Raw genomic sequence first — 13297 nt, 5'->3', positions numbered from 1 at the left:
TATCTTACCTGTCAGGTTTTCCTTTGTTCTGGGTAACCCTATGTTAAGTTTCTATAAGTCCTTATGCAGGGAGTGCAGTTTTTTTATAGGCGTAATTAAAGTCAACCTCTTCTTCCTTCCATGAGTTAAAGCAGACAGAGAAATGGATGCATTTCTTATGTCTTTACCTAAGCTTGGAGAAAGCACCCGAGCCTGGTCTGGCAAGGCAGTCATATAAATCCATCTCTTTAAACTCTGCTCACATCTGGCTGCACCATGACGGGCAGCTCAGACACAAAAGACCTGTCTGTGCTTTTGCTCTTGCTGTTTTCCTCCCTGCAGTCCTGGGAAAAGGCATGAGAATGGCCCTGCGTTGACCTGAGGGACACTGCAGCTTCCCTTGGGGTTTGGTAGTGGAGATATTCCATGAGATCTACCAAGGCTGAGGGCCCTCTTCTGGGGCATGTACACTAAGTGAGATTTGGCTTCAGATGCTAAGATATTGTGATTTTTGCTGAACATTATTCTTTTCTTGGTTGGAATACTCGGGAAGAGCCCAGCTTGCTTTGCAAAACAGAGTGGGAAGCTTGAAATGAATATCGGAGGGCTCCAGGGGGTTGACAAAGCTGGGTTCCTTGGATGCATAGGGAGACCAGTCAGGGAACCCAGGTTTGAGTCAGTGGTTTCCATCGGTGTAAGGGCTGGCCAGAGGTGAGCTGCAGCTTGCTCACCAGCCAAATGCTCTTGCTGGACTGGCCACTTGTGGAAGGCCTGGGTGTGCCAGAGGCTTCCTGTGCTCTGCAGCACTTCCTTCCAGAAGGTTACTGGGGATAAAGGCTTCATTTCTTATTGTTACCAGCAATTTCTTGCACTCTGTGTGGGCTGGGAAAAAGTGAATAGCGACACGTTTGTTTGGATGGTTGGGTGGGTGCTGGAATAGGTAGCAAAAATGGGATGAGACCTCTTGGCTGAGACTGTAGAGAACGTGTCTGTATGCTCACACCTCGGAGCTTGGCTAATCCTACGCTAAATCTCTGGAAATAAGGAGGCCTTGAAGAAAACATCAAGGATGGTAAAAAGTGGTGGATACATTTCTGAAGCAATTTAATCTGAAATCTTATTCAAGGAAAGCTCGTGGAGCTTCACTTGAACAACATGTGCTATAAGCTAGACTTAGGTTCAAATATACAACATATTACACACCTTCTTCCCTTCCCAGGCTCGGCTTCAGCCCTCACCTCTTCTCATCTCCCTGTGTCATTGCAGCAGCACCACAGGCTCCCCTGAGCACATTGTTTTCCAGGGGTTTAAGGGTGATTGGGAAGAGACAATGTTTGCCTGGGCTGGTTCACAGGACACCCTGCATCACTAAACCTGGCTCCTTATGCTTGATGAAGCGTCATGTGTGAGCATCTTCAGCTGTGCCCTGAAGGAGTTACATCTGACAACAAAACTGCTCTTCTGACAAAGAAACAGGGCCCTGGGTCTAGGGAGAAGCAGAAATGTGGAGTTACCTGCTGAGAAAGAGCAGCACTGTGAGCTAGCACGAGAGCCCTGATCCCTTAGTCCTAGGTACAGTTATAGGGAGGAGCTGAGTGCCTTTGTCTTTATTCCCCATTTACTATGTGCCTAATGAGCTCTGGTTTTGCTTTTAATTTAAGCCTGCCCTTCTTCCCTCCCCAATAATTAATGATCAACACCATAATGTAGCCTGATTGCTCCACAGACCAGGAGTGCTCTGTAACCATGGCCTCTAACAGGCTCCTTATTAAGTGTACTTGCTAGGGAAACAAGCTGGGGGCAGACTGCTGCAGAGTAATCTATTTCCTGAACACTCCAGAGTTGCCAAAGCTGTGGACCAAAGGATGTGTGTGCAGAGCCATGAGAGTCATCTGTCAGTGGCTTTACTGACAGATGCTCTTAATTGTCCAGGCCTTTCTCTGAAGGATGAGTCATGGTCATGCTGGGAGAGCAGCAAGGGTTGTTCTTCCTTGGATTTCAGAATACCTGAGTGGCAGATGTATAGGGTTGTTGCAAAAAGCCCCAAGTTTGTGATATTCATGGGAAAATCAGGTTCCCAGGATGCAGCCAGTCCTGTTAATGCCTGGACTGGGTGACCTTGAGGGTCTTTCCCAACCTAAATGATTCCATGATTTTATTCATGGTGCTGGAGGATTCAACCCGATGACGTCGCAGAGAGAAGGTTTACCTGCTGTGGGCTGGGACTTCCAGCTCATACTTCTGTCTTCCCAGTCCTGTTCCACCTTGACTAAATGGAGTCTTTCCCTGGATTTATTTTCATTAGGGTTATAATGATGGATTTAATTTTCTGGTGTAGATATTAAGCTGGTTCCAGGGAAGTATTTCATGGCTCTGTGTGCTCATGGTACCAGACAGCTGGGGGTTGGTGACCCCATCATGAGTCTTGCTTGCACTGCAGGTTTTGTTGCTCTCAAAGGTGCAGGGCTGCCACTGAAGATCTTGCTGTTGAGCACTGAAAGGTGGCTGTTGCACTGTGAGCAGCTAAGAATTGCAGCGAGACTTTCCTATTTTTACTTAGATGCAAACAACAGCCAGGTGGGAAATGCTTTTGATCACTCGCCGAATCTGTTTGGGTTTTGAACCAGGGACCTGTAGGTCAGAGGCTTCATGGACCTTTCAGTCCCTGGAGAATTGAGTCTGTTGTCCACAGACTGCAGGTACAGCCTGGCTTTCAGTGCCTGCTGGCTTTTGAAGTCAAGTGTGCAGGTCCTGTGTGTCCCCTCATGGTCACACTTTGGCTTTTAATACTCTTCCTTTCATAAGGCTACCAAAGTGGGATGGGAACCAGCAACCCATACCAGAGCCAGGCCCCTTCACCCCTTACCTTTGTTCCAAACTGTTGTGGTTTGGGTAGATCTCATCAGCCCACTATCTCCTGCAGCCTGTCTTGGACATCATCACATGAAATACTACAGGTCCTCCCCATCGCCCGCCAATCTGTTTCTTGTGTATCTCCTGTATGTGAACTTGTGATTTCATGCCCTGAGGAAGCATCTTTGTGATAACATGCCCGAAGAGGGATGGTATAATGTGTACATTAATCCATTTTTTTTGGATGGGCAGCGTGATGTAACGAACAGTTAAGTGTTCCCTGCATGCTGCTTTTGGCGACAGCACTAAGGACAAACAATTTGCTCTGGGATCACTCCACTTGCCGGAGAAGTGAACCTCCCTTTTTCTCCTACAAAAAAAATCCTAATGTTTGTTCATCAACAATGTAAAAATAAACAGTATCTTGCTTGAAAGCAAGCCTTTGCCAGCCGATTATGGTAAACCTAAAATATACTGAACCCTGATTCATCAGGGCATGATAAGATTTGATGCTTTTATAACTGGTATGTGGATGACTGACTGCTTTATAAATACTAGTACCATGTGATTAATGACACATAAATTATAATTAATAGCGTTCCATGGGGTGGGAAAGGTGAATTCAGCCAGACATCTTTCCCTTCCCATCCCCATCTGAAACAACATGTCTATGGCAATAAAGCATGTGTTAAAGGTATACCTGGGGTGGCACAGTGTATAATAAATGCTGCAGAATGAGTCACAAATAGAATAACCAAGCTTCCATTGATGAAATAATTGGGATAAAGATAATCAGCCAGTGACATCAGCTGCAACTGACGGCACTGTGCAAATATGCATAATTATGCAAGCAATTTGCTTAGCATTGATGGTATCTGTTATGAGGTAAAACCAGCCTGGTGCGCTGTGGGAAGGTCCATGCAAATCACAACAGGGCCCGTGCTTGCTAACTTGATTTAGAGCTTCACTGAACTATGGATAGTCCCTGCAACTGCTTTGCCTCTGGGGAACTGGAATGGTTTCTGCTACCTGCATTTTCCACATGTTTGCAACAGCTGTGACCAAGGCAGAGATAACACCCCCACCTCCAGGGATCAGCAGACTAAGCAAATATACACTTGCATTTATTTGAGTATAAAAGCCCAGCCATCTTATACCAACCTGAATGTATGTTTGTTCATTTGTTTCAGTGTTAGCAGGACCCGAATGCATTGTTTTGCTTCTCTCCAGCAGTTTTACTGCTTCCAAATATGTTCTGTGCCCCAGCTCAGCAGTAGGTAGTTATTTAAAACAATGCATTTCTCTTATGTGCAGCGCTTTCTCAGAGGTCTTGGCTTGTTCAGGCTTTGGTTGGGCTTTTGCATGCAAATTTAATGTGTCATTGTGGCATACTTAAGAATAATTAATATAGAAGGGTTACTTGTAAATTAGTGCTAGGGACAGATTTGTGAACCCAACCCCAGCAGTGTTTCTGCTTTAAATGCTGGGGCTGATGACAGGTTTGATGTGAGAGTGTCAAGTGACATTTACTAGCCAGGAGTATTTATATTTTTGGATGTGTGTGGTTGGAGGGTTCTCCCCCCCCCCCCCTTTTTTTTTTCTGTTCCCAAATTTTGCAGCTGTGCTTTGATTTACATGAAGAGGGCAAAGTTGTGAGTTTACAGTGTTCCAGTTCCTTCCCTCATTAGAGATCAGAATGGCAATTCCAGCAACCCCCTGGGAAAGGGGATGTGATGTTTTATATACAGTATGAAGGCAGCTGAACTTCTCGTGAAATCTTGGGAAGGATATAGCCAGTATGGATGTATCTGCCCTGGCATGGACTATTTCTCTGTTAAACATGTCACAGAAGGCTGTAAATGGTTCAGGGGCACAAAAGGTGACTCCCCGTTAACTGCAGTACTGTTCTGAAAGCACAGCGTGAAATATTGGGGGATTCTGGTAAAATCTAAAAAAGAAACCAAGTTAGAAACCTGCAATTTCTCTCAAGCTTGGAGGGGAGGGAAGCCCTGGTTTCAGGATGCAAACTGGCTTGTTATAGAAGGGGATTGGGAACAAGCCTCCCCTGAAACAGCTGGGGTTGATCCCCATTGGAGTCAGGATGCAGGACCAGATGGTCACATCTCCTTTGACAGTTCTGTTTATTTGCATGAAAACACACTTTTAGTTGAGAGGAAAATTGTAACCAGTTCTGCTCTGAACAAATGTAATAAAAACTTCTCTATTCCAAGTTCATTGTGGTATCAATACAGGTATCAACTGAGGAGCAAGAAGGGAAACCATCTGCTCTTTTTTTGGCTTTCAGGGGCTAGCAGAAACACAGGAAAAGTTGCTGGTACTTGATATATTGACCTGTTTTCATTATAATTTCAGTGTTCCTTTCAGCTGAAAGGGACGATATGATACGTCTTGATTAAATGAAATGTAGTCTGAGTGTTGAATTAATTGCGTGGAACACGGGCAAGGGCTTGGTATCGTATGAATTTGGCTGCTCTGGAGAAACATCAATAGGCTGTTTGCAAATGATAACTTTATACTCTTGTCATCTTCTGTTCAGGGATCTCACAGCTCTTTGCAAACACTATTATATTTGGTGCAGGTAGGAAAGCATTAGAAACTCTGTGTGTACAAACTAGAGGAGCACGAAGAAAACTTCCAGGCTTTTCCTCTGCAGTTCAGAGGCAATGGGAATTTGATGTACAAAGGTGTGTAGGACTGGAACCTAAATAAACCACTAAAAGCTTCTCTGGTGTTTCAGTCCTACTGAGCTGCACAGGACTGGCAGAGGAGCTGGGAAAAGAAGACCAGTTCTTCAGCACTGAAGTCTTTAAATGACTATTAAGTTGTTCTTTGCCTGGTGGCTTATTGAGAATCGGCCACATCCAGGGTTTGGTAAAGCGTCAGATCATTCTAACAAGTCCAGGTTGTCTCAAGTCAGTTGTCATATGGGGAAAAAGCAATTATAACCCAGGAGGTTCTGATCTGAAACTTGTTTTGGCAGCTACATTCTTTCTTAAAATACATTTATGCACGCTAAAGCAACAGCAAAGGTGATGGGAAAGATAAATCAAAGCAAAAGTCTGAGTGGTGTCATGCTTTCCTACGGAGATGTGCTCAAAGCAAATTTGAAGCTACCCCCTGGATTTGCCACCACATTTCATAGGTCATTTAGGGCTGGAGGAGGGCTTGAATCTGACCCCTGGAACTTTGAAAAAGTGCTTGAAACCTGCCTTTTTGAAAGACCCCATGGGCAGAGATACAATGACTGATCAACCCACAACATCTAAACCCTGATTTGGGTTATACTAAGGGCAATGCAAGATAATAGTGCTGGTTCACTGCCTGCTCAACCCTTCACCTTTCCATAAAGATGGCTAAGGCAGATTCTGTTCTGTATCTAAGCACAGAAACCTCCCCAGCCAGGTAGCGTATATAAATAGCAGACATCGTTACTGGCAATCATGTGAGATTTTTATAGTGCAGACGTAGTTTTATGGTTATTATTTATTTTTATGGTTCATTGGATCAAGGCCCCCGATTTACTTCATAGCTTTCCAATGTCAACAATTATCAGGCAGCTGCTAATTGAGGCTGGATCAGACTCAGCAGCCTATCGTTGAAATCTCCATGGGTGACATTTCTGACACCCCTGAAATCAATGGCAACAAGCCCGATGACACTGAGAAAGCCAGAAATTTATCCTGTTCCCCCATGCCCATCTCCAGTGACAGGTCTGAAGAACTCTAAATGAATCCTGATTTCCATACTGATAAAAGCTAATGAAGCATGGAGAAGCATCATTAAGTCATGAGTAGTTTTTGCATTAGTGGCTGGATGCAAGGAGGGAGTAGAGCAGGGTTTTTGTTAGGGGTTGTATAAGTAAGGCTGTTCTGGGGAATTCAACTTCTGGATAACGAGAGAAAGGTAAGGGAAGAAGGAATAATGATGCCATCATTAGAGGAAAAGGGAAAAGAGTAAAAGCATGAACTTCTTGACTTGTCCTAAATTTCAAATTCCTACAAAAGTAGCAGAAAAAGGGAAATAAAATATGAACTTGGCTGTAATTTTGCTCTCCCAAGAAAACCTCAGCAAAAGTCAGACTATTTTTTTTTTTGTCTCAAACCTTTTTAAGCCTTTAGTTAAGTTCAGGTTTTTTTATGCACCTCCTATGGGGAAAACCATTAAAAATAGTGTTCCCTGCCTAGTCTAATAGTGGCAGAGACCAACATGTGCTTTGTGATCCTTATTGTACCCCCTGCCACGAGTCCTGTTGATTTTGGGTGGTAGAACCTGCAAACTTCATGGCAGTTGTAGCGTAGGAGTGGCAGGAGTTGGGTACATCCAACCTGTCTCTTCTGCAGGCTTACATGGCAAATCACTGATTTTTTTGAGCTGTGCAAATGATTGACATATGTGCCCTGAGAACAACTTAAAATGTGCATTTGAAAGCTTTTTAACAATAAGCCACTCTCGTGTTGTTTTTCTGAGAAACCACTAAATCTATTGCGTTTTGCTTGTGTGCCACACAGGCACGTTGCAACCCCCCCGAACTGATTCCTCCAGCCCTATATTTCACCTTTCGTTTGATTTCTCTGTTATTTTAAGACTTTGGATAATAGGCCATGATTCTCAGAATTGCTATTATGTTTTATTAATCGGATGGGGGGAAATTTATCGTCACAAACTTTGACAGATTTGCACTTGGAACACTTGCAGCTCTTGAAAAGGGCAATTCATTTGGCTGCCTCATTTGATGGATGGAGACTCTCATCTCTTCCTCCCTGTGTTTCCCGGTCTTACCAGCACTTGCAGCCCATGGGAGTGGGTCCCCTTCGTGGTCATTGACAGGCACTTTGGTGCCTTGGACCCCAAGCATGAGCCAGAGCTGAACCCCAACCAGCTGCAGCGGTGGGTTATGGTGGTGGAGGCTGGGCTAGCACTGGTGGCTGGAGCCCAGAAGATCCGAGTTTTCCTCTCACATCTGTGTATGTGGGTGTGTGTACACGTATGTGCAGCCAGAACAAGTCTGTTCCTGTTTGGGAGATCAGTGTCAAAAGTGTGTTTTGTAAGAGCTGGCCAGGCTCCTGTTTCCACATTACTAACCAAAAGATGTTTTCTTGGGGGCCTCTGCTTTAACAAATCGGTGCAACAGCTCTCCTTAGAGAAGAAGAGGACATGCTCCAGAGCCCTTTCTACAAAAAGCCTGTCCATGGAGGTGCATTAGCAGTTAATCTCAGTTTGGTGGGGCTGTGCATTGCATGACAGCATGGCCAGTGTGTGACTGCAACAACAAGGGAAGGAAAAACCCGTACTGGGGGATGGGGACCAGCTTGCAAAATGGTTTCTGCTCCCCTGGTGCATACAAGAAAGGAACAAGTATGGACACGTTGGATCTAGCTGTGTGCCTCCTTTTCTCTCTGTACAAATTGTACCTTCTCCAACCCTCCAGAACCATAAAGCAAGGAGGTGCTTTTACCCTCAAGTGCCTGAACACCTGAGGCTGAAAATTCTATTCTTCTGTCTCCCCTTCTTGTTCTTCCATATTGGGTACCTCCTTATTCATTATCCTCAGTGGGGGGGGGGGGGGGGGGGGTGGTGGTGGTAATCTACTAATTGCAGCAGAGTCCTGCAAGTGTCCATTATTACGTGTAGTGAAAAGCATCTTCTGAGGGTATTTTAAGCATCATTATATGTCTGGGTAAAGGAGTAAGGTGTGTTAGCTGAAAGTGGCTTGTGGCTGGCCTGCCTCTGCTAGCAGGAGGAATAGAAGGAGGGGGAAGGAGGGAGAGCATGACTTGCTCCAGTCACTTAACCCATCCCACTGCCTCTTGAGTTGTAGCATCTGGAAGGGGGGGGAAACAGCAAGAGGTGGCCCTCAGGGGAAATAAGACACCTGTGGTGGGAAACAGCTTTTAGTTTCTAGCTATTGCCTGACTGGTTTGTTTTATTTTCCTTTGACACATTTTTTTCCAGCACCCTTTTCTGTCAGCCCCAGAAAAAATGGTATTTCATCTGCAGATACAGCCCACAGCTGGAATAAATGTATGCATACCTTCACCTTTGACTAGGCTTAGGTATTTGTCAGGGGGGAGCAAAAGCGCTCCCATATTCTTGGGTGAAGATCATGCATTTTGAAAGAAGGAGGAGTGTAAATTCATAGCTACCTATTACAGATGTAGCAACTGGTCTCATTAGACTTGCTTGTATCCTAAATGATCTGCACAATCGCTAAAGTGCTGGTTTACAGTCTGAATGAGGATTGCACTCTGGCCTGTAACAACTGGAGCACGGGGGCTGCTTGAGCCCCCCATGGCCGTGCTCAGTGGTGGTGGGTGCTGGAAAATAACTGTCCTGACACCCAGGCTGTGCACTGAGCTCCTGGGGCTCCTGCTTTTGTCTTATTAATGCAAAGACTTCAGTGTCATAAACCAACATTGACAAATTGGCATCCCACATGAAAGGATTTGAAGACTATCTTTCCTGGAAGAAATCCTCCCAGATATTCTTATTGATGGTGTTGGAAATAGAAATGGGAATTATTGACTCCCTGTTCAATCTGCAACCAAGAGATTCAACTGTTGAAAGAAATCAATTGCGGAGTCAGTGTGTGCTTTGTGATACTGTAGTGTTTTATATCCAATGTTCCTAGTCATACCCTTTCCAATCTCAAGTTTCCAAATCCTTGGTGGGATGTGAACACCGTGGTCTGGTTTTCAAAGCTGCTGAGAACATTTTGGCAATTAGACGTTATAAATACTCACTAGCCCAGGCTCATGCAGCTGGGTTTGCGTGCTTTGTTTCTGCTATCCGCACCTCCAAAAAGCAGAGAACAGCTACCATGTTGCTCACTGCTTACCATTAATCCAAACAATTTGAGGATAGTTCATTTTGTTAATTGTTATTCTATTAACTTGCTTTGCAAATCATCAGGCTATAGAATTCTGTGCATTAGCACAATAGATCCTACTTTGGCATTGCTGTTTGCTGAGTAACCTATAGCAGCCAGATTTACTTCCTTTTCCATTTTCAAGTGTTTTCTGGTTAAGTCCATCTCTTACAGTTTCTTCTGTCTCGGTCCTGACTCCTCAACTTTTAAGGTCCTGTCAGAGGTGGGGTTCAAAAGGTATTTGGGAAAGGCTGGTTTGCATCCTGAACTCGGGAGCAATTGTTACAGGTCCCAGTTTGCAAAAAAGGGACTACTGACACTAACTATTTCCGTTGCTTATTTATCTCTTGATAGTAAATGCAATCCAATTAAAATCATTGCTGTTCCTCACAGGTGGCGTGTTTCTTCATTTGGATTTCAGGAGGCATAAACAACAGCAGCTGCGGAGATGACCCTTCTCTGACAGGAAAATTCACTTCTGTTCAGACTATGACGCCATGACAAGCTTCCAGCGTGGAGATTTAAGATGGTAAAAACTGTAAACCTTCTAATAGGACTCCATTTTAATGATATTGAATGAATGGGATCTTGAATTACCAACTGTTTCTGGGCAAATCAAGAAAAGGCACATGTATGCATGCTGGGGTAAAATGTGCTTTAGCAAAACCTCACTCTTGTTTTTCAAGTGGTTCCTGAGAAAATTATCATTAAATAACTGAGGGGAATTGGCATAATGATTCAGAGTTGGACTGGAAAGTTGTGTGCTCCATGTGGGTCCTAACAGTGAAATTAGAAGGAGCATATACGGTGAGCTATGAGACAGATATTGCTTTAATGAAAGGCATAATGGTGACACTGCGTGAACTTAATATTTAGCCAGTGACGTTTGCACTTCGCAAGAGCCCAGGGGAGGCAATTAGGAGGGCTGTAGAAGGAGGGAATAATTTTACCTGTCAGGTTTGTAAGTGGGCAACTCTTTGTATGTGTGTGCCTATGTATGCATATTTGTATGTGTATGAATGATCCAGGAGCTAATGAAACGGAGAGGCTTGGCTGGGACTGTCAAGCCTGTGGTTAGAGGTGGGGAAGGAGCTATTTCCAAACCCACAAGATTTATTTCTGGAGCTGGTGGGTAGGTGGGGGGTGAATTAGCAGACTTTAGCCTTCAGGGCTTTCATCTGCTTTAAATCAGCTTAAAAAATTGCTAATGGTAACAGCCAGCAGGTAGGTTACCCATGTAGATCTTACAGATGAATTCACTGTATTTCTCTTTAAAACTTGTTCTCTGATTATTCACTCCCTTCCTTGAGTTCTCAGAATGTGACTGGGGAAGGGTAGGTGAAAGAGGCTCCAAATTCAGCTCTTGTAGCTCATGGGTCTCCATCCAAATAGCACATGGCTCTGCCCAGAGTTAACCTGGCAAACCAGAGCATTCCTTCAGAGATGGAAAATTAGATGGTGCTGAGCTGGTGTTAAGAGCTGAACAAAAATGGTCCTTGCTCCAGGAGCGTGCAAATACCAAAACTGAGGTGCAATTGCTCACTGCTCACAGGAAGGTTTGGCTGAAGTCTGGTCTCAGCTTTGTGGTTGCCTTGGTCTTCAGGTAGTGCTGAACCCCAAATCTTTCATCCCCATTGCTTTTGGGAGGTGTGGATCTACAGTATTTCATGCCCAAGGCAGATAAAGCTGATGAAGGACAAAAGCACAGAGCACCAAAATGCCAAATCCAGAGTATTTTCAGTGTCAAGTTCTTAATGATTTTTCCATTCTGAGATGTTTGTAGAGTGATTGTTTGTTTGTTTTTTCTCTCCAACCAAAGTTTCTGCCCCATCTCAGAGCTCACTTGAGACATTTTTAAGTTGCTTGTTGCCAAAGAGTGCTGGGGACAGCACTGTGAACACAACCGAGATTTCTCATCACCATACAGTTTCCTATTCCAACCGGTCTGAACCATCTGAGATCCCTGCCTGACCTCTACCACAAGCACTAGGAGGGTTTCAAAGTAGGGGCCAACCATCTCCAGAACATGGCTCTGGTCCCTGAAGCAAATAGCAGTGATGGGTCCAGATGTCATTGCTTTTCCTCATCACCCACCTAGGTACCTGCCTCTGGCTGATGTTATTGGCCCAAATCAGTTGGCAGTGTGAAAACATGGGTCAAGTGCTGCAGCAGAACTAACTCATCATCAAGCAGTGCTTTGTCACACTGCTGTGACTCTGAGGCGGTTGTTTTTGTGGGCATAATGTATGAACTAGAGCTTAAAAACTTGGCTTGAGCCAAGCGCAGGGAAGACGCCTTAACCTGAGGAATGCTTTTGATAGATGTGTTGTTGCCATCTCTCTTGGCTTAGAGAAAGTTGTGCCTTTCCTGCAGGTTGAAAGATTTCACTGAAGTCCAACTGCTGTAGGAAAAGCAGCTTCTCTCTTCATTGCGTTTTCCATTTAAAAACTCATTTCTAGCCCAGTAGTGAGGAGAAAACTGAAAGCGCATTCAAATGAGCCTTTTAATAGAAAAATTGAATTAAGTATAAATGAATTTCATGATCTTGTCTGTGAGTCATGACTCTTTAAAGACCAGGGACTGATGCTGCAGTTAATGTTGTGCTAGCAATGCTCAGGTGCTTATCTGTGAGGAGGAAGGTGATGGTGGGGAGGAGCCTGTGGTGTTAATTTTCCAAGGGCCTGATGGTTTAGCTATCTAATTTGGGAAGCAGGACTATCTCTGACCGACTCTTATCACCCTTTCAACGAGGCAGATAGCAGCCAGTACATTACTCACCATTACTCCACAGATATCTGGTTTCTGAGTATGTGTTATAAAACGTGGCAGCCGAAACAGTGAAGCCTCTCAGACCGGGCACGGGGATGTGGCTTCAGCTCCATATGGGAAAAGGTGCATGGACTTGTCCTCATCACCTACTATGGAGGCTGCAAGAGTTGTAGTGGCTCTGCTCTGTTGTCACTCAATTAGTCACTTCTCCTGGGCATTAAAGGGTGGGGATAAACTGGGATATAGATAACTTCCTAAATTATATTACTGCTGCCAAAACTGCAATAATAAGGGCAACTTTATTATAGTTAGAAAATAAAGTCCTTCTCTATCTGTTGTTGTCTCCTCCCTGAGAGCTGCTTGTGAGGCACCAGGAAGGGATTTAACCTCATTAGCACTTTGCAGCTTTATCATCTGCACAGGGTTTCAATGTGTTGAGATTGGGTAGGTTTTTATTCCTGTTTTGCAGATGGAAAATAGAGCCACACAGTTCAGAGGTGCCAACAGCTCCTTGCTTTGGGTGTTAGTGGTACAGCAGAGTGCAGCCTGGATTGCCTTGCACTCATCCAGATTCACCCCTTAGGATGCTCACATGTACTGGACTTCAGTGGAGAGTTTGGACAGGCAGCTAAACCTCCCATCCTTGGGAACATTCCTTATTTTGGTGCTGGGAAAATACTCTTAAATGTTCCTCCAGTATAAAATTGGGATTTTTCAGATGATGGGCTGAAGCATTCCTGCAGTTTTGGAGAGTGCCCTAGGTTCCTTTCTAGCACAGGAATACTTCCTTTGCCCTCACTGGGGGTGTGA

The sequence above is a fragment of the Pezoporus flaviventris genome, unplaced genomic scaffold (genome assembly GCF_033815535.1).
Source record: "Pezoporus flaviventris isolate CSIRO_AGI_PZ_B2104156 unplaced genomic scaffold, CSIRO_AGI_Pfla_v1 ptg000006l, whole genome shotgun sequence".
NCBI lineage: Eukaryota > Metazoa > Chordata > Aves > Psittaciformes > Psittacidae > Pezoporus > Pezoporus flaviventris.
This window is presented reverse-complemented; position numbering follows the sequence as displayed.